This window comes from Arachis ipaensis, chromosome B05 (genome assembly GCF_000816755.2).
Source record: "Arachis ipaensis cultivar K30076 chromosome B05, Araip1.1, whole genome shotgun sequence".
Taxonomy (NCBI): domain Eukaryota; kingdom Viridiplantae; phylum Streptophyta; class Magnoliopsida; order Fabales; family Fabaceae; genus Arachis; species Arachis ipaensis.
Genome location: NC_029789.2, coordinates 126,094,979 through 126,100,998, shown reverse-complemented (window position 1 = coordinate 126,100,998; position 6,020 = coordinate 126,094,979). Strand labels below are relative to the sequence as shown.

Sequence of the window (6,020 nt, the reverse complement as noted above, 5' to 3'; positions counted from 1 at the left end):
TTAATTATGCCCAGGATGAATTATATATACATGCTAATTATAATGAACTACCAATTTATAATGATACGATGAAATCATGAAAATATCTAGTTATATGCTCACATAGTTTACAAATTGTCATCTTTATCAATGTGTACTTATCAAATTACATAGACTAAGATAAGGAGGAAAAATTTTGAAATAAAATATCATTACTCAAAAATAGGAAAAAATATATTTTTTATTTTTAAGTTTTATCTTATTTTAATTTTATTCTAAAAGTTTTTAATTTGTATCAAATATACCTTCGACGGCCAAATTTTCAAAAATTTTAAGAACAATAATCCAACAACAATCACTACAACAAAATAGCATTTTGATGACGGTTTTTTTTAATGCTTGGTGACGGTTTTAACTGTCACTAAATGGTTTTGCGACGGTTAAAAAAAGTGTCACAGATTTGAGCGTCGCCAGCTAACATAGTGACGATTTTGGACCACCGTTGGTAAGGAGTGTCACTAAATTTTTTGCGACGGTTTTTAAAATGTAAAACCGTCACTAATTTGTAACACTTGTAAAGCTACTATATTTTGCAACGTTTTGAAACTGTCGTTAAATTACTAAATCTTGTGACAGTTTTTTCTTATATTTCATGACTATTTTAAACCGGTACAATTTAGCGACAATTTGAAACCGTTACTAAGTTACTAGTTTTTATGACAGTTTTTAGACATATTTAATGACTATTTAAACTGTCATAATATTTTTAGTGACAATTTTTTCCTGTATTTAGTGACTGTTTTCAACTGTCATAATCTCTCCAACATCAAAATTTTCTTTTATTAAGTATTGCAAAAAATATTCCTATTCTAAATAATAATTTGTGTCTACCAACAAAATAATAAATGCCATTATATTTCAACAAATTTAAACTCAATCCCACAAGTTTTACAAAAATAGCAACAATGTATTTCAAAAGTTGAATTTGTCAAGTTTCTACATAGTCATAATCCATAAAATATAAATTCAAAAAATCCGAAATTAATCCAAACATGTAAAGTTAACAATTGTACTTATAACTTAATCTTCAACTTTTCTCCGCAACTTCGCTTCACTTGCAACCTCAATAGTATTCAACTTCAGCAATTACTTCACAAGCAACTCTTCAACACAAGAAACTCTCTCTTGTCCTCTTCAATAATTTCTTGTAATCCCCTGTTACTGAAGACCCAAATAAGACAAATCATGCATCACAATATTCTAAATAAACAAACTAATATTATAATAACTGAAACACAAAAATATACAAGCTTGAAACTTGGTTGTTTAACTTAAGATAAAACTAAACAATAACCGAAATAAGTGAAACTCACTTGAAGGTTATAGAATGGCAAAACTCTTTATCCAACTATTTTTCTCTTGCCTCCCTTACCGATCTCTCCAATTTCTCAATCTGCTTGTAAATCACACATTTAAACCCAATACTCTAATCTACAGAATAGAAAACCTTGTTTTTACAATCAATGCTATTTTTGATGCCTAATAATATCTCCACTTATCAGCAAATTTCCTTAAACTCCTATCTATTCCATCTCAAACGAGCTCAAAAGATAAAAACAAACTCAAAAATTGAATGCAAAGGATGATAATACCTCAGAAATCATTAGTCAAAATTCTTTACCCTGTGGATACTAGTGCTTAGACCAAAAGATGATTCTTTCAATGTTGCAACAACTATAAAGCCAGCAATTTTTTACCTGTACAGAGGAAATTTTCTGCCACCTCGAGATATGAAATCCTAAAAACAAATTCAAGCTGACAAACTCAAGGATCAACTCTTCTTAATGCTTATGCTATTAGATGAAGACTCACAAATGATTTTATATCAACAGTAGGCCAGTAAAGATTACCTGTGTGAATGTACCCTTTGCCTTAGATATGTGCAGGCAAGTTGCAATTTCTTTTGGTGCAAAGCTATCAGCTATTGAGATTACACCACATTCTGCGAGAACAATGGCCAAATATATAATGATAGCACTAGCTGTCATTTGCATGTCAATTGCAATTGCATCTCCCTTTGAGAACGTGGCTTCGATTGCATTTGCTACCAGCTTGAAATAAAATGGAAAAAACACGTTAGAAAAGAGAAAATAGATTGAAAACTACTTCTAAGTGGGGAAAAGAAAAATCAGAAAAAAAATGTGAGATACAATTAGGAAAAGAATAATAGCAGCATAATAAGTGAAGTAATCATAAGAGCATACGTTACTAGCTGTCGGAGTTGTTTGAGTGTGATATGATTCAGGTCAGTATCATCAAACCCTTCATCCCTCCAGACAATCGCTAAACTGTCATCTGGTTTGCTACCAGGCTTTGAGGGATCAGAAGTATCCAAAATGCACCTTGGCAATTCTAAATGGACCAATACTCCTGCACCAATAACAGGACACGTAATCAAATTAGCTAAATCAAGAGGGGGAGTGTTTCAATTTGCGAATAAGGTTAACCATGTGATGCTTCAATTTTTGCCACACCTTCATACCTTAGCAAGTTCACTTTTTATATGCTGCATGAATGAGTTGAAAAATTGTATGGAAAATTGTAAAAACATACAGAAATATATAGGAAAGAGTAAGAGAGAAACTGACCCCATGATTACGGAAAAGAGAAATGTAAAGACTGGAACTGTTGGCTCTAAGGCAGCATCATATGATGGATTAGTAAAGCTTAGACCAATAACAAACAAAAGATGGTTTCCAACTACCCTGATCAAGATTCAAGAAGCAACCAAGGATTATTCTATATTATATACACTTCTTAGTTATATACTTGGCAATGCGTAGTGCAAGACCCTCCTCACTACAATCACATAGAACCTCTACATAACTATCAATGACTTGTGGCATTTCTGTACTTCCATTTTCACTCTCTGGTTGAGTCTCTTTAATATATAAGGGAGCCTGCATCATCTACAGCATAAAACGTGAAGCTTGAACTGCACGCTTACGCATCTGGGACACCATAAAAGGAGATCATTCTGAAATCCCAAAAATTCCTGGCCACATTGAATGCATTACTGGAATGAAAGCCTTGGATATGCAACTCTGCATTATTGAAACAATAACCAGGGCATTAGTCACAACATTTAAAAGTTAAGCAAAAAATAAAGAATGATATTTAATTTACAGCACCAAAGATATGATTTGTCACTATGCTTGCCTTATGATTAGCACAGAGACATAGGTAGTGCTCAAAGAACACAGATAAACATTGCTTCAACCTGTCCAAAGAGTGAAAAAGAATCTCGATTAGCTACCAGCACAGGACATGAATAGTACAAAATAGGAAAGGGAGACTAGAAGAATAGTTACAATCTCTATAGGTGATCCGACACATCCCTCAAAAAAAAAAGGAAAGATTCCAAATTCTGTTTTCTATGCAACAGAGACAAACAACAGTACACTAATAGAAAATGACCTCATATCTTCCATTTAAGCAATAGAAAGAAGTGTGCAGTATTCCAAAAATCAAGAGGCAAATGACAATTCGTTGACAGAACTAAAGAACAAGAACAAAATTACCAAGGGCATACGACACTCTTACCTCACTAGTTTCAAGCCAGACATCAGGCTTCATTGTATTTCCATATCGATAGTATGACTGAAAATCACTAGTAATATTAGGCAGGATTCAAACCAGGTTCAAAGAGGAACAAGAAATGGAGGTACCTTTGGCTCAGGAATCACTTGAGAACCAAGACTTTTAAAACGCGCTTCGAGCACGTCTTCAGTAAATCCCGTTCCTACTCAGAGTAAAAATTTCAAAATATAAGACAATTAATTTTAAGAAACAAAGGAACTCAACAGTTACTTAACAACATCCGATCACTCACCAATCTTACAAATACTTTGAAGTTCTTCGTTATTGTAGTCATAGCAAGCAAGAAGAAAAGCACAATAGACTCCTACAAGACATCATTCAGCTTTCATTTCAAACCACTTTGAGCTCAGTCTGTAATATAGCATTATGTAGAAAAACATAATTATATCAAGTTAGAGCAAATTCGTAAATCATTAATAATAGACATAATTCAATTAAAGATCAAGTTGGTATTCCAAGATACGTTGAAGAATTAAACTGATATCCATTTTAGACATCAAGCAATCTACTCAATGATAAAGAATCAAACTCTGTATAAGACTAACTTGATAGTTGATATAGCCATATACATTTGGCCGACAAATTTGAGTTTTAACTACCATTCAAATGCTTTTAATATGTTGTGAATAGAAAAAGAATTCAACACCTTTAATTTTCTAAATTCAGCGCCTAGTATGACTTATAACTTCTTAGAGCTTAAGATAGTTTACTTATATTTTATTCCAATTAGCATTTTTAGCTAATTAGCTTTTCCATTTCTAGTGTAGCAATTTGCATAATTCAAGAAGAGTACTAACCAATTCATGATGTCATCAAGGCACAAAAATATCAAAGAAATCAAGAGAAGAAATAATAAAGAGAAAATTCAAAGAAATCTAGTTGAAGCATTTCATCGAACATGTTGAGTGCGAAAAAAAGAAATAAGAGAATTCAAAGAAAATAGCAAATATGAACATGAGGATATAATCATTACGATAAATTGCAACAAAATAGAGCACCAAGATCAAACAATTGCAACAACTTCAGCACAACAAACATTAAGCAACAACAAAGGAATTGCAGGGGTAAAAAGTATAGTAGAAGAACAATTAAATACTCACCATCAGTGTTTAGTATTGAGGTTGGAAGAGAAAAAATGTCGATGGATGAGGAATTAAGGTTTGCACTAGAGGGGAAGAGAAAGGACGACGCGGGGGACAGCGAACGGTGAACGGTGAACAACGAACGGTGAACGTCCAACGCGATTCACAACGACGAACGACGAACGGCGAACTGTAGCATGGTGAAGGTTGTTGCGTGACTTTCTCTATTTCTCATCTCATCTCATCTCATCTGAAACAGTAGTGAGACAGTGAATACAATTTTAGAAAAAATTAAAAATTAAAAAAAAAAAGAAAAAGAGTGAGAGAGATATAGAGTCGGTGACAGTTTAAAAATTAAGAGTATAAATGTCACAATGTTGATTAATAAAGACCCTTAAAATAAGGGTCACAAATTAAGTGTAGTTATTTGGCCAATTTGGTGTAGTGAATGCATGACAATTATGTTCGATTTGCTTTGTGTTAAAGGTTGTTTTTATAAAATTGTTGTTGAATTGGTCCTAAGTTTTTTGAAAAATTAGCCGCCATGAGTATATTTGATGCAAATCGAAAACTTGTGGGACAAAACGGAAACAAAATAAAACGTAGGGGTATTTCTATAAGAGAAAGTCTATATATGGAGTCAGCACTTTTATTAAAATTTGCTCAACATTTAACCAGTAAAAGAAAAGTGAGTAATCTCATACCATTAGACAACACTCATGAAATTTGAACTATGTGAATTGAGTTTTTTTTTTTTTTAATATAAATTAGTACTGAGTGTGCAATAATGAAACTGGATTTTCTGCAAGGTGACGAACACTTTCTATATATCAACTAGACAAAGAACTCATTTCAAGTAGGCATTAGCAAAAGGTACAGTTATTTATGTTTTCAAGCGTGCTTGCGAAGCCACTTCTTTAAAGAGCTGGGCTCGAGCATGTGGCATTTATGCACGCATTTGTCCTGATTAAGAGGTGGTGTCCAAAAACACACGTTTCACATGCCATGTGGTGTAGATTAGCATTACCATATAGAATGTGTTATATCAACTTGGGCTTGGAGCTAGTAGGGATCCTTTGAGCAGTTTCCTAGGTGATGAACGGGTGCGTGGTTTATTACCGGAGTCGAAGCATTCTTGATATCTATCAGGAGCTGCTAGAAGTCGTTCCAACACCTACACCAATTAGGGTTAGAGTGTAAATTTATCATGGTTCAAGGATACAATAATATGCGGGGATTTAATTTGGGAGATAACCCAATTTCCGAGTAGCTATTATAGCACATACGAGAATAACTATG

The 6,020-nt window shown here is 33.3% G+C and overlaps 1 long non-coding RNA gene across 1 annotated transcript; it reads right to left on the bottom strand.

Annotated features, from left to right (window-relative positions):
* LOC110272321 lies at window positions 2,677-5,076 on the bottom strand. Its single transcript, XR_002363535.1, has 5 exons — window positions 4,740-5,076; window positions 3,872-3,990; window positions 3,708-3,781; window positions 3,583-3,639; window positions 2,677-3,259 (listed from the first exon to the last, which is right to left on the bottom strand). It is a non-coding gene; the product is annotated as an uncharacterized LOC110272321 (long non-coding RNA).